The sequence below is a fragment of the Peromyscus leucopus genome, chromosome 9 (genome assembly GCF_004664715.2).
Source record: "Peromyscus leucopus breed LL Stock chromosome 9, UCI_PerLeu_2.1, whole genome shotgun sequence".
NCBI lineage: Eukaryota > Metazoa > Chordata > Mammalia > Rodentia > Cricetidae > Peromyscus > Peromyscus leucopus.
In genome coordinates, this window is record NC_051070.1 from 91,968,228 (window position 1) to 91,982,991 (window position 14,764).

Here is a 14,764-nt window from a genome sequence, read left to right on the forward strand (position 1 = left end):
ATAAGCTGTCACTCTGACCCCTGGCTGCTCTGTAACTCACTATATAGTTCAGGTAGCTAAGAAGTAATGTCTTACCTTCCTCAACCTAGTGAACTATTGGTTTATGGATTTGAGTTACCATCCAGCTAAACGTTACTTTCAAAAAGCCAAGCAGAGTGCTAGGGATGTAGCTTAATTGCTAGAGGGCTTGCTTAGCATGCCTGAAGCCCCAGATTCAGTTCCTAGCATTATGTGATTCATCCTTGTAATTCTAATACTTAGCATATGGAGGCAGTTGCAAAGCTCAGAAATAGCCAGTTTGAGGCAGCCTTAACTGAGCCTCCATGAGTTGTTCGTATTAAAAAGTTACAAAGCTAAGAACATTTCTAATAACCAAAGCTAAAAAAAAAAAATGTCATTTCATTATAAACCAGTCCTAGGAGCACAAGTTTGTACTCTCAGCTACACAGAGCAGTAGACTAGAAAGTTCAAGACCAGTTTGAACAATTAAGTAAGACCCTGTGTCAAAATAAAAAGTAAAACGAAGCTAGGAGTGGTAGTGCAGGCCAATCATTTCAAGGCTTGGGAGGCAGAGGCAGGAGGATCGATGCAAGTTTTATACTGTAAAAAAAAGTGAGGTGTGCATCTCAAAAAAGTATGATTGCATCATAGAAAAGGGGACAGAAAGAATGTAAGAGGCAGAGGGTGGGGAGGATGCTGTGAACTGCTGTCCTCTGGATATGACATGGTTGTTACATATTTGAGCATGTTATATATACATAACACAGCAGCCATGGTTACGTATACAAAATGTGCTCAAGATCAAGCCAGTCAATTCCAGTCTGGAGAAGGGTGGGGAGCTATTGGCAGTTGATACATGCTGGAGGAGGAGGAATCCCTTTTCTTTACAAGTGTGGCCAATGGAAGGTTGTCCATGCCCCAGTGAATGAGTCCATGCCCATGTGCATGTAGGCAGCACCAACTGGTCACAGTGGGTTAGAAAATAAATGAATGAATTATAAAAGAAGGACATGAAGTTGAGAGTGGAGATGTGATGGAGATTCTGGGGAGAATTGAACGGGAAAAATAAGGAATAGATATGACCAAAATATATTATATGCACATATGAAAAATTTAAAGAATAGATTCAATTTTTAAAAGTGCAACCGCAATATAAAGACACACATGACTTGCTAATGAGGCCTTCTCTATTGGAGGCTAAGCCAAAGCTGAGTGGGTCAAACATGAGCTTTCTAAAGACCAATGGTGTATGCAGTGAATCTTAAAGAATGTGAGATTCTCAGAGCAGAGAGTAAATATTTTCCATGACATCTTTTCTGAATAAGGGAAGTAAAAAGAACCTTCACACAAAGAAAATGAAGGACTTTCAGAAAGCGTTATGTGTAGGAAACAAAACCCAGTTGGTAGCAGACGTTGCCTGGCAATATAGAGTTCCACAAACATTTAAATCCACAGAGCGTCAGTTTTGGCAAACAGAAATTTGAATGTGAAGATATTTCCACCAACTTTTATAAGCGATCTTCAAAGACTTTCAAACAGTCCTTTAGAATGAAGGCTCCTAAGATTACCAGCTGGTTAGGAGCTAGGATTTCCTTCTTTGTCTGAAATTCTGGTAGGCCAAGATTTCCCATCTTGGCTTCTGTAGAAATATTGCCTGAGGTTGGGTCCAGCCCAGCTTGGCGGGCCTGTGAAGGCCCTGGGAGCCACCGCCAGCGTGGAGTAAGGCAGGTGCTAGTTTTTCAAAGTTGTGTGGACTTTGCAACTGAGGCAGGACTGTGGGCTGCTGCACTGTTCCCCTTCCTCAGGTGACATGGAATACCTGTCTCCTCTCTTCTGAGTGGTTTTTGTCTGTCTGTTTACCTTTTAGACACAGGCTCTCAGTATGTAGCTCTGGCTTACTCAGAACTCACTATGTAGACCGGACTGGCCTTAAACTCACAGAGATCCACCTGCTTCTGCTGTGAGTGCTGGAGTTAATGGTGTGCTTCACCACTCCCGACTCTCCTCCGACAGTCTCAGACTGTATTGATTGAACCTAGGACCTAGTATGGTAGCAAGTTCTACCCCTGAGCCATACCCCTAGCCCTTTCTTAAAGCCATCATTGTTTGAACTCACTCCGGAGTCCAGGCTGGCCTTATGACTCTCCTGACCAAACCTACTGAATAGTTGGCATTGCAGCTTACAGGCCTGCACCACCATGTCCGGCTTCTTTCTTTCTTTCTTTGTTTCTTTTTCTTTCTTTCTTTCTTTCTTTCTTTCTTTCTTTCTTTCTTTCTTTCTTTCTTTCTTTCTTTCTTTCTTTCTCTCTCTCTCTCTCTCTCTCTCTCTCTCTCTCTCTTTCTTTCTTTCTTTCTCCCTTTCTTTCTTTCTCTTCCTTCCTTTCTTCCTTCCTTCCTTTCTTTCTTTCTTCCTTCCTTTCTTTCTTTTTTTCAAAACATAGTGTCTCTTTCTGGTGATCAGTTTCTGTCTTAGTTAGGGCTACTATTGCTGTGAAGAGACACCATGACAACAGCAACTCTTATAAAAACCAAAACCATGTAACTGAGGTGACTGCTTACAGTTTCAGAGGTTCAGTCCATTATCATCATCATGGGGAGGATGACAGCGCACAGGCAGATGTGGTGCTGGCTACATCTTGACCAGAAGGCAGAAGGAAGCTGACTGACTGGCTGTTACACTGAGTAAAGTTTAAGAGACCTCAAAGCCAGCCCCCCACAGTGACACACCTCCTCCAACAAGGCCACACCTCCTAATAGTGCTGCTCCCTTTGGGGGCCATTTTCTTTCAAACCACTGCAGCTTCCAATTCATGGTTTTCCTGGCCCCATATCCTGAATTTTGGTACTATAGGCACACACCACCATGTCCAGCTTCAAGCAATTATTTATACCTAAATGGATGGTAACAGTATGTTTTGAGAATTTTAATTCCACAGTACGTAATCTTCTTAATTTCTGATTGCATAAATGTCGTTGCAGCTTTCTGTTTCGCAAAAATGGGGCCTTAGGAATTTAGATTTCCCTCAAGTGTAGGTGTTTTCTCTGAGCCTCTTGCATTCCACTTCATAGACTTCACTGATGGACACACTTTCATAAAAGGGTTACTTGATGGAAGTTTTGCTGTATGTAAAGAGGGGTATTCCTTATGTAAATTGGACAATAGGGATCTAATGATTCCACTGCCAAAGAGGAACCATCTCCTGAAAGTAATTGGATCATAAACCACACCTAGGTGTACTTAGGTGTGACCAAAATGGACTCTTTTAAAGAATATTACCTAAATCAAAACATGTGGCAGCTTTAAAAAGAAGTCTGCTGGAACATCTTGGATGTTCGTCTTGGGAGTGGATATACACACACACTTCTGTACTCCCCACCTGCTACTCAAAGGTACATTACTACAGTCAGCTTGACTGCTGACTGCTGAGAAGTCTAGGGGGTCAGGGACTTGGAATTGCCTTTAAATAAATCAGAATTGCAAAAGAAACAATGAGTTCTTAGCCTGAATAGGAACCCTTTCTAACTCACTGTGTTATTTAACTGTATGAGTGCTTCCAGCCTTCAGTTTAAAACAAAACAAAACAAAACAAAACAAAACAAAACCATTGTTCCTTCTGAATGTATATGTGTAAAAAGAAATTAGAAACAGATACATAGTTGGCAAAAACCTGCTGAATGAGGCAGAGCCACACCTATAATCTCAGCACTTGGGAAGCAGAGGCAGAAGGATCAGGAGTTCAAGGCCACCCTCTTGTTATCCTGCCTCAAACAAACAAAACAACAACAAACCCTAAAATAACTGAAAGGTGACAACTGAAATTATAATTATCTTATAATTACAAGATATAATTATTATGTTTTATTATGCTGTGATATACTGTTTCAGAGCACAGCATAATAAAACTGTTGTAGAACTATAGATAGGTAAAATCGAGTGACCGGAAGAACAATCCACCAACCCCAGATGGTGGAATGAGCATGTCAATTGTGCATATGCTTCTTTTTTTTAAGACATATTTTTATGCATGGGTGTTTTGCCTGCATGGATGTCTGTATGAGGGTGCTGGGAATTGAACCTGGCTCCTCCGGGAGAGCAGCCAGTACTCTTAAGTGCTGAGCCATCTCTCTAGCCCCATGTATCTATTTCTTTTGCTTATAAATTAGGTTGATTGAGGCATTTCCATAGAGTTCATCCACTAATATACAATATTGGACTGTTACACCCAGTCTGTTATGCACTACGAGGAAGAAGAGAGACAACACTTATGGGTTCCAAAGATTTTAATAAATTACCACATAAGCGGAGTCACTGATCCATCAGGGCTGAAGAACAAGGACTTGGGAGCCTTATTTCTCCTGGTAACCCAAAACCACAAATATTTTTGCCAAGTTACGGTTTCAATTTTCACCAATCAGGAATCAAAGATTAGGGACTTTCTTTGTGTGTTCCATCACTGTCAAGTGACATACAATGCAAGCCTTTCAGTCTAACCAATCAGATTCATCTGTTCTTTCTGTTGTTAGGAACAGCCATAATATTTCTAGAGAACTAAAGATGTAAAATGACTATTTCTGTGGTTTAAGGAGGAGGTTGATCAGCCATTGAAAAGTTCTCAGCTCCCTCAGGGTTTGGGAATCGGAACTTTATTTCACCCTACAGGCAAAATGAAGTCTGAAGGCAAAATGGCAGCACTTCGGCCAAGGTACTTCACCTTTCTTTGATGTTACTGTGATATCTGATGAAAACAAATGAAGCGAAATATGATTTCTTTTGATTCCCAGTTTCAGAGAGTTCAGTTCATGGTTACTTGGCCTCCAGTATTTTAGCATAATATCATGGCTGGAAGAGCTTAGGGCTGGAACCAGGGGTGGGGATACAACCTTTAAAGACCACCTACTAGTGACCCTGCTTTTACTAGCTAGGTCTCACCTCCTAAAGGTTCCGCAACCTCCCCAAACAGCACTGCCTGCTGTGGAACAAGCATCTATGTATGTTTCTAATTTTTAAGCAGTTTCACTAATTAGCTTTGGCTGGCCTAAAGCACAGAACAGCTGAGGATGACCTTGAACTCCTCGTAATCCTCCACCTCAGCCTCCAGTGTGCTGGGATTAAAGGTGTGCACCATCAGTCCCAGCAAATTCTTTTTAAAAAATTACATTTTTTTTTATTAGGGGGCAGGGAGCACGGCACAGTGTCGGTATGGAGGCAAGAAGACCACTTGTGGGAGTCAGTTCTCTCTTTCTACCCTTTGGGTTCCAGGGATCAAGTTTAAGTAACCAGGCTTAGCAGCAAGTTAATTGCATTTCATCATTTGGAGTTCTAAAATATATTTAGCCAATTTCTGTTGACAGTAGACTTACTCATGTTTGCTAAGATTTTTTTGTGTATTAGGGTTCTGATTTTGACAGTGTCTCCAATATAGCCCAGAGTGGCCTTAAACTGATAATTCTCTTGTCTCAGGCTCTTGTATGTTGGCATTACAGGCAAGGGCCACCACCTACCTGCAAGAGTGTACAAGGGAGAGGGAGAAGAAAAGGTTTCCTTTGTGTCGTGTGTTAAGGTCCAGACTACTTGCCTCTGGAAGATCAATATTTTGGAGACCAGAGTTGGCATTATGAAATCAGGTTTATTGAAGGGCTGGAAATCTGGAGAAGACAGAAAGGCACAAACTTCAAAGCACCATCTTCCAAGGGCTCAGAAGCAAAAGCTTTTCTAGGTGGGGAAGGGAGATGAGGAAGGCTAATTGCTGAAGAGGGTAGTATCTTCTGTGAAGTCATCCAGGACATATCACCTTTTCACCAACCCCAACCTCAAGTGTTTGGGACATCACAATGAAACTGAGATTTTAAAACAGAAGCTTGCCTTTACTCCCAGCACTAGGGAGGCAGAGTCAGGCAAATCTCTGTGAGTTCAAGGCCAGCCTGGTCTACAGAGCAAGATCCAGGACAGGCACTAAAACTACACAGAGAAACCCTGTCTGAAAAACCTAAGGAAAAAAAAAAAAGAAAGAGAGAGAGAGAGAGAGAGAGAGAGAGAAAGAAAGAAAGAAAGAAAGAAAGAAAGAAAGAAAGAAAGAAAGAAAGAAAGGAAGAAAGAAAGGGAGAAAGAAAGAAATGAAGTTCAATCCCTTGCTGACTTCTGACTGGAGCAAGAACCGCAAACAGTCTTTCAATTCACTTTCTCACATCCAGGGAAGATCATGTCTTCCCCACTTCCTACAGAGCTGAGATGTAAGTATAAAGTTCTGTCTATACTCAGATGCTCGTGAAAAAGGATGGTGAAGTTCAGGTTGCTGGGGACACTACAAAGGCCAGCAGATGGGCAAAGTGTTCCAGGTGTGCAAGAAGAAATACGTCATCTACACGGCAGGAGTGCAGAGGAAAAAAGACTAATGGCACAATAGTCCACGTGGACATCCACCCCAGCGAGGTGGATATCACCAGGCTAAAGCTGACAATGAAAAACAGAAAAGAAAAGAAAACCTGGGAAGGAAAGCCGAGTCTAGAGCTGAAGAAAGATAAGGCAAATACAGGAAGAAATGATTGAGAAGATGTGGCATTAGAGGAATCTCATGTACAACTTTTTCATTAAAGACTACTTAAGTAAAAAAAAAAAACAAACAAACAAAACAAAACAAAACAAAACAAAACAAAAAAAAACCCAGAGCCAAGTGATAGTGAAAAGTCGAGGAAAATTCATTTACTGTGCTCACACTGGGAGGAGGAACAGATAAAGGGGTCTTATGACCTACATCCAGCCTTAGGTTCTGACATGAGGTTTAGGCTGGGCATAGTAGTACATGCTTTTTATCCCAGCACTCAGAAGGCAGAGGCAAGAGATATCTAAATTCGAGGCCAGCCTGGTCCACCAAGCCAGTTCCAGGACAGCCAGGGCTACACAGAACAACTGTCTCAAACACACAAACACCAGAAAAACATCTATACATCATTAAGCAGTCCTGGTCTGAACCATCATTGGCCCATCATTTTCTCACTTTGGGTTCAGCAAGTCAGTGAAACAGTTAGGAGTCTGTTAATCACTGTCATTGTCCTAGGCAACCAATCAGGTTCCTACAGTACGATTACTTTTGATCCAAGGTGCATATCACCCATGGGGTTGGGGGTGGGAGGTGGGAGAGGAGTTGGTCTATCCAATGAGATTTTTGTTTTTTGAGTCCAAGGTGACCAGAGGTGTAGGACAATGACTTTTATCTTTCTATCTTTTGCAACAAAGGGATAGAGATAGGTTAAGTGGCAGAGTTAGGCAGGAGTCTGACCAAAGTAAAGGACACAGTCCAAACTGTAACAGATCCCCAGACCTTAGCATAACTGACTCCATGGTGGAAGTACCCTTCAGGCTGTAAAATTCAGCACATAGATATACCACCCACCAGAAGGAAAACAAAGACCTAAATCATCAGAATCCATAGTTCTGGAAAAGTCTCTAAATAACCTTTCTTTTAGACTTCTGCAGTTCAGTCTCTGGCTAACTGTTCCCACTAAACATTTTATTACTTAGGTGGGGCTTCTCTTTGGAGTTTAAGATGTCATGACCAAGGGAGGGGAACTGAACCTTACTGCAAAAACTAGTTAGCAGAAGGGCATAGGAAAGGAAGAGCCAAAGTTGCTTCTTCAGGAGCCTGGGATGCAAGGTCCTTCCCTTTATATGACCTTACACCCACCTCTCCCCCACTTCCAATGTGATAAGGACAGGTGCATTTCCTGTTCTTACTTAGCCACTGCAGTTAATGGTTGCATTTAACCAACCATTACTGCAATTCCATAAGGAGGCTACTACATTTATTCCCAAAAGAGCTTCCAAAAAGTTAAGGGGAGATGAGTCACCTAAAGCCTCAACTATGAGTCCAGAGAGAAACAGCTCAGAGCTATTTCACCCAAACTTGGCAAGCTTTATCATTTATCTTGCTGCTACCCTTCTGCTGTTGGGATCAGGCTGTGCCCTGCCCTATGTTACTTTGTTTTGCTCAAAAGTGTTTTTCCAGAATTGCCTTGGAAAAGGAGCCTAGACATGGAAAAGTCTGTGCAAAAATCTTGATAATTCTTAGTGGTTAAGGGCAACTTCATGCAACCAAGTAACATAAAATTAAGTCAATAACCTTAAAAAAGGTCAAAATGTCTTTTTTTCCCTTCAACAGAACAGAGAGGAATGTGGATAATGTACACACACTGGGTGGGGTTCTGTCAATGACAACAAAGACTGTGTCGGTTCATATCAAATCCAAGAATCAGACAATCAAACATTTAACCTTCTTGTGGTTTCTCTCAATATGCAGCATTCATTACGGTAGTTAGGTCCCTTCCCCGGCTTTCTGCAAGTCTGAAGTCGCGTTTCTGGTGTCATTGCCGGCGTCTCCGCCCTCAGAGCTGCTTTTGCCTTTATCCCACCATCATCAAATACTCAGTTAAATAGTAATTCATATTTTTTAGATGACTACTCAACATAATACTTAAGAATGGGATTTTCTTTCTAACAGAACCCAAGAGCCAACTCCTAGATATATATTGTTGGTATATTGGAGATGAATTGAAAGTCATCTTTCAATTTGAAGGCCATGTGTAAAGTTTAACCATATTGTACAATACCTGTTCTGTATTAGAAATAGATAGTTGAACTTACACTTCTCAAAACTCATGTTGCTGTGTACACAAACTGAGTGTATATGTGAACCTAGTGAGTCTTTTTGTGTTAGACCAAAATAAAGCAAGGATTTATTTTTTCCCAAAAAAAAAAAAAAAAGTGTTTTTCCAGACTGTGCCTAGCTCTAGGAGACTGCATTAATTAGTAGCTTTGGGCTCCATTTTTAGCATGAGGATGACCCCACATTGAGGTGGATGTGTGAGCAGCACTGTCTATCTAGCATCACCCACACAGGTGGTACAGACTGATAAATGACTTATTCCTGGCAGCAGAAATGCTGTCACCTGTATATTTATTGATGTGAATTGGGACTGTAGGGACACATGGGTGTATTAAAATGTTATCAAGGAATCAGGACTGAGAATTTACTGTGCACACCAGGCCAAGGAAAGGGTACAACTTCCTCACCTGAACCTGTAAAAAGATGGGTACCTAGTACAGCAATGGTGATGCCCCCGCCCCAATCTGTCATCTGACCATCCAGTGTGGATTAAGGACCAACAAACACAGAACTGCTGACTATGCTGGAAGTTTCAGCTTGGCTTGGTTCCACTGTTGACTCGGTCTACTTGACGTGCCATCTCCTGGTCCTCCTGCTTGTCTCTTAGGACTTGCTGTCTCCCTGATTGTTTGTCTGGGTCCAGTCTGTCCTTTTGCAGCTAAACTCAACTGTACAGTGCAATGCTGACCTCGCAGCCTGATTCCATGATCCACAACCAGAGCAGCTTTAGTTAGACCTCCAGCAGGGTTGGTTTGTCTTCAAACAGAGAATCTTGCATTTCTATCAGTTCCTCAACTTGCACCTCTCAGGCTTCTCAGACTATACTAACAACTTAACAATACATCTAAAAGCTCTAGAACACAAAGAAGAAATCACACCCAAATGGAGTAGATGGCAAAAAAATAATCAAATTGAGGACTGCAATCAATAAAATAGATACAAACAAGTAAAAACAACAAGAAAACCCCCAAAGAATCAATGAAGCAAAGAATTGGTTCATTGAGAAATTCAATAAGATTGACAAACCCTTATCCAAATTAACTAAAGGGCAGTGAGAGAATATCCAAATTAATAAAACTGGAAATAAGAAAGGGGACAGAACAACAGGTACAGAGGAAATCTAGAGAATCATAAGGACATACTTTAAAAACCTGTACTCAACCAATTGAGAAATCTAAAAGAAATGACTAATTTTCTTGATACATATAGCATACCAAAGTTAAATCAAGATCAGCTAAGCAATTTAAAAAGACTTATAACCCCTAGTGAAATAGAAGCAGTTATTAAGTCTCCCAATCATATCCATGCTGCCCAGAGAGGCTATGTAACAAGGAGGGCCCAAAGAGGGACTGATTTCGCTGGGGAGGGGAAATAGAAGAGATCTCCTGGGTAAACAGGGTGGGAGTGGGAGGACGGGGGTGGGGTAGGGATGGGACCATGAAGGATTGGGTTGGGTGGGTTGAGGGTGGGACAAAGGGGGAGAGTAATGAAAGAGATGTCTTGATGTGGGGGGCATTTCAGGTTTAGGGAGAAACCTGGTACCAGGGAAACTCTCAGGAATTCACAAGGATGACCCCAGCTAAGACTCCTAGCAACAGTGGACAGGTAGCCTGAACTGGCCGTCTCATGTAACCAGATTGGTGACTACTCTAATTGTCATCAGAAATACTCTATCCAGTAACAGATGGGAGCAGATGCAGAGATCTACAGCCAAACATTGGGCAAGCTCTAGGAATCCTGTTGAAGAGAGGGAGGAAAGATTGTATGAACCAAACCAAGGGAGGCAGGGGTCAAAGTCATCACAAGGGAACCCAGAGAAACAACCAACCTTGGCTCCTAGGAGCCCACAGACGAGAGCCCGCATGGGACTGGCCTAGGCCCTCTACATATGTATGACAGTTGCACAGCATGGTCTATTTGTGGGACTCCTCGCAGTGGGAGCAGGGCCTGTCTCTAATGCTTGGGCTGGCTTTTGGGAACCTACTCCTCATACTGGGTTGCCTGCCCAGCCTTAATATAAACGGAGGAGCTTAGTCCTACCTCAACTTGATGCACCATGCTTTGTTGACACCCATGGGAGAACTACTCCTTTCTGAACAGAAACAGAGGAGGGATGGATGGGGGGCAGGTGCAGAGGAGAGATGGGATGGGGGGAAGGAGTGGGAGGAGAGGAGGGAGGGGAAACTGCAGTAGGGATGTAAAATAAATGAAAAAATTAATTAATAAGGAAAAAAGTCTCCCAATCAATGCTGTGTGTGGTAGCACACACCTTTGATCCCAGAGTTTAGGAGGCAGAGGAAGGTGGATCTCTGTGAGTTTGAGGCCAGCCTGGTTTGCAAAGCAAGTTCCAGGACAGCTAAGGATGTTACACAGAGAAACCCTGTCTTGAAAAAACAAACCAGGAGTGGGGTGGGGCAGGGGTGGGAGGATGTGTACCAACCAAAAAAAAAAAAAAAAAAAAAGCCCAGTGACAGATGGTTTTAGCGCTGAATTCTACCAGAATTTCCAAGAAGAGTTAATGCCAATACTCTTCAAATTAGTCCACAAAATAGGAACAGAAGAAACATTGCCCAATTCATTTAATGAGGTCACAGATAATCTGATAGCCAAACTATATAAAGACCCAATAATCTGATAGCCAAACTACACAAAGACCCAACAAAGAAAGAGAATTACAGACCAATCACCTGTATGAATATAGATGTAAAAATTCTCAACAAAATACTTGCAAAACAAATTCAATAACCCATCAAAATGATTATCCACCATGATCAAGTGGGCTTCAACCCAGAGGGGCAGAGATGGTTCAGTATGCATAAATCAATAAATGTAATCCACCATATAATCAAATTGAAAGACAAAAACCACATGATCATCTCATTTAATATAGAAGAGCCTTTGACAAAATCCAATACCTTTTCATAATAAAAGCCCTGGAGATTAGGGATACAGGGACATATCATAGCAAGCCCATAACCAACATCAATTAAAATGGGGAGAAACACAAAGCAATTCTACTAAAATCAGGAACAAGACAAGGATGTCCACACTCTCCATACCTATTCTTTAGTAGTTGAAGTCTTAGCTAGAGCAATTAGACAACTGAAAGAAATCAACAGGCTACAAGTAGGAAGGGAAGAAGTCGAAGTTCTATGTTTGCAGATGATATGATGTTAAATTTAAATGTTGCTAAACATTCCTCTAGAAAATTCCTATAGCTGATAAACACTTTAAGCAAAGTAGCTGGATACAAAATTAAGTCACAAAAAATCAGTAGCCCTTCTATACACAAATGACAGACTGAGAAAGAAATGAGGGAAACAACACCTTTCACAATAGTGTTAAATAATACAAAATATCTTGAGGTAACTCTAACCAAGTGAAAGACTTGTATGATAAAAACTTCAAGTTGTTGACGAAGATATTAGAAGATAGAAAGATCTCCCATATTCATAAATCAGTAGAATTATCATAATAAAAATGGTTATTTTACCAAAAGCAATAAAAAAGAATTCAATGAAATCCCCATCCATATTCCAACACAATTCTTCACAGATCTTGAAAGGACAATTTTCAGCTTCATATGGAAACACAAAAATCCCAAGATAGTTAAAACAATCCTCAATAATAAAAGAACTACTGGAGGTATTACCATTCCTAATTCCAAGTTGTACTACAAAGCTATAGTAATAAAAACAGCATGGTATTGGCACCAAAACAGACACATTGATCAATGGAATCAAATTGAAGATCCAGATATAAATCCACACACCTATGGATATCTGATTTTTGAGGCTAGAAATATATACTAGAAGAAATAAGGCATCTTCAGCAAATGATGTTGATCAAACTAGATGTCTGCATGTAGAAGAATGCAAATAGATCTATAGTTATCTTCCTGCAAAAAATTCAACTCCAAATGGATCAAAAACTTCAATATAAAAACCAATACACTAGGCCTGATAGAAGAGAAAATGGGGAATAGCCTTAAATACATTGGCATAGGAGAAGACTTTCTGAACAGAACATCATTAGCAGAGGCACTAAGATCAACAATTAATAAATAGGCCCTCATGACAATTGAAAATCTTCTGCTAAGGATACTGTCATTTGGACAAAGTGGCAGCCTATAGGCTGGGAAAAGATTTTTACCAACTATACATCCAATTGAGGGCTAATATCCAAAATATATGAAGAACTAAAAAAAAAAAAAACCCTGAATATCAAGAAAATAATGCAGATCTCAACAGAGAATTCTCAATAGAGGAAACTCAAATGGCAGAAACTCTTAAAGAAATGTTCAACATTTTTAGCTATCAGAGAAATGCAAATCAAAACTACTTTGAGATTTTATCTTATGCCTATCAGAATGGCTAAGATCAACAAAAAAAGTGACAGCTCATGTTGGCAAGGATGTAGAGTAAGAGGAACACTCATCTATTGCTGGTGGGAAGACAAATTTGTACAGCCACTATGAAAGTAAGTGGAATTTCCTCTGGAAGATGGAAATTGATCTACCTCAAGACCCAGCTGTACCACTCTTGGATATATACCCAAAGGACACTTTATCCTACCACAGAGACATTTGCTCAACCATGAAATTGCCATAATGGGGGAGACAGAGTCTCAACTGGCCATTTCTTGTCACCAAAGAGGCTTCCAGTACCAGGATTGGGGTGTATCTAATTGAGTTGTTGGCCAAAGAGTTCCTGCTGGAATCTTCAAACAATGCAGGCTGTTGCTAAGGCTGTAGGTTGATGTCCACAATGATGGCCAGGCCCCATTACTGAAGACAATACCAACACAACTCATTGACCATGGTGAAGTTGAGCCAGTGCCTACATAGAGCCTTCTCCACTATGTTCTAGGGTCTTTTGTACAGGAAGGTACTCAGTACACTACCGAAAGAGAAACTTAAACACGGAGCCAGCCACAAACCCTCTGATCCACAATGGTGTCCTGCCTATAAGATATACTAGGACAATGGTGGCACAAAGCTTGTGTGAGTAGCCAACCAATAACTGATTTAATTTAAGGCCCACTCTACAAGATGGGACCCATACCTGACACTACTTGGGTGACTAAGCACAGGGACCTATGATAAAATCAAATACTACTGTTTTAGAAGAAAGAGGAGGAGGAGGGAAAAGAGGAAAAGATAAAATGACTCTTAATGACATTCTGCTACATTCATAGGTCAGTGTCCTGCTCAGCCACCAGAGAAATTTCCTCCCACAGCCAGACATTATGCAGAGAATGAGAGACCTTGGAACACTCAGCCATAAATGGGATATCTCCATCAAATCCTCCCCCCCCACCTTCCCACAGAGCTGGAAAAGAGTGTAGGAATAAGAGGTCATGGAGGACACCAAGAAAACAAGGCCCTTTAAATCATCATGATCAAAGTTCATATGAACTCACAGAGATTGAAACAGCTTTATGAGTTTCCTTAGAGCATGAAAGAATGAGTATATGATTCTTGTGCTTCTCTTGTGTTCTTTTCTTTCTATTGGCTTGTTCTGTCCAACTTTAATGTTATATATTTTGCTATAAGAGAGTTGAGAACAATTTTTTTTTTGGTGTATGGATGCATGTTTGTATGTCTGTGGAAACTTGTATGTGGAGATACATGTGCATATGTGTGTGTAAGTGGATGAGCTGGTGTTTTCCTCAATCACTCTCCACTTTTATTTGTTGAGGTTGGGTTTCTCAGTTGGACCCAGACCATGCGAGGGGCTAGTCTAGCTAGCTAGCTTGGTTGGGAGATCACTGGTCTCTGACTCCCATGTACTATGATGACAGGTAACTGTAGTACCTGCCTGGGTATCATGCATGTTGTAGGGTTCTGAACTTGGCTCCCATGCTTGCTGGGCAAGAGCTTTATCCAGCAAGTTATCTACCCTTCTTCATTATAAAGTGCATTCATAGGATGGGTGATATTGCTCAGTAGTAGAGTATTTGTCAAAATGAGTGAAGCCCTCGTTTAAACTTCTAGTGCAGAAAAACTAAAAAGTCAATCAATCAATTAATCAGTTATTCCTTTTCTTTATTTTTTTCATTCTCTTTATTCCTTTACTGAATTCTTTCTGAATCATGCTTAGTGAG